The sequence below is a fragment of the Echinops telfairi genome, unplaced genomic scaffold (assembly GCF_000313985.2).
Source record: "Echinops telfairi isolate 266 unplaced genomic scaffold, ASM31398v2 ScPeMD7_18;HRSCAF=68, whole genome shotgun sequence".
Classification (NCBI taxonomy): domain Eukaryota; kingdom Metazoa; phylum Chordata; class Mammalia; order Afrosoricida; family Tenrecidae; genus Echinops; species Echinops telfairi.
The window spans coordinates 12211321-12212648 of record NW_022103915.1 but is presented as its reverse complement, the minus strand read 5'-3'; positions in this window follow the sequence as shown (position 1 = coordinate 12212648).

Genomic DNA, 1328 nt, shown 5'->3' with positions numbered 1-1328 from the left:
CAGGCTTTCTAGCCCAGCCCAGCCCCATCACCCCGCGCTCCCACTCCTGGCTCAGCCACGTCCCCGCCCTCGTGGGCTTCCACTTTGATCGTTTTAGCAATGTCCTTGGGGACGTCGGCGGTTCGAAACCACCTGCTGCTCCGCCGTGGAAGGATGGAGTTTCAGAGTTACAGCCTCGGGAACCCCCAGGGTCTTTCGGAGGTGGAATGGACGGGATGGCAGTGCGGGGTGGTTGCGGGTCTTTCGGCCTTGAGAATGGGGGGAGGCCGATTAGGTGCGACCCCGCAAGTCCAGCCTCCTGGGCTCAGCCAAACGTAACGCACCATTTGCTCATCGATGCCATTTGGCTCTCCCTTTGATTCCCTTGTGGGAGACCTGGTGGCTTAGTCGTTATGCATTGGTCAGCAGTTGGAAGCCACTCTGCGGGAGAAAGATAGGGCTTTCTACTCCCGGCAGTCTTAGCGTCCACACTGTCCTGTAGGGTCTATAGGAGTCGGAGTCTACCGGAAACTTCTCGCCCCAATGAGCTTCAGAGCGAAGCAGGACTCTAGTCTTGGTTTTGCTCGTCTTTCCCTTGGACTTTGCATCGTTCCCCTTAGTTGCCATTAGCAACCCCGCAAGTCCGTGATTGAGAGCGCAAGGACCTGTGCAGGTAGTCGAGATGAAGCCGAACCTGCTGAATCCAGGGTTCTGGAGGATCTTGTGTAGATTTCAGTTTCAGTACGCGTGTGTATGTCGATTGGGAACTGTGCTTGGTTTGGAAATACCAAGCTCAGTAGTTAACTCCTCTCTACATCCACTCTGTGTATTCATTCAGCGAATAGTGTTTTAACCCACTGATGCTAAAGCTAGTGAAAGTAACTAGCTTTGCCTGGGTGGGAAGTGAATTTTTATCTCCTTTGGGTCTGAAAGATCCTAGGAAATCTAAACACAAGGGGGTCATGTTGGAGAGGCAACCAGTGCAGCCCTGCAGAGAGTTGAGAGTTTGGGGACTTTATAGGATGGCAGTAAATGGACTTGAACCTTCAGGGTAAGAGTGGTTGGTGAAGTAAGGCTGGATCATCACTTGTGAAGGACCTTGGTGTCCAACTAAGGATTTTCGATTTTCTGTGGCCCTTTTGTGGAGGCCGGGAGTAGGGGGCATGAAAATATCTGTGCGAACAGTCTCCATAGTTGTTTGGGGGCTCCTTTTGAAGCAGGGAAACGAGTGGAGGGAATCGCTGCCATTCGGGCAAAGTAATCCGGGCCCCAGTTATCCCCCAAGGAGGAGCCCAGGTGGCACAGTGGTTAAGCACTTGACTGCTAACCCAAAGGTGGGTGGTATAAAC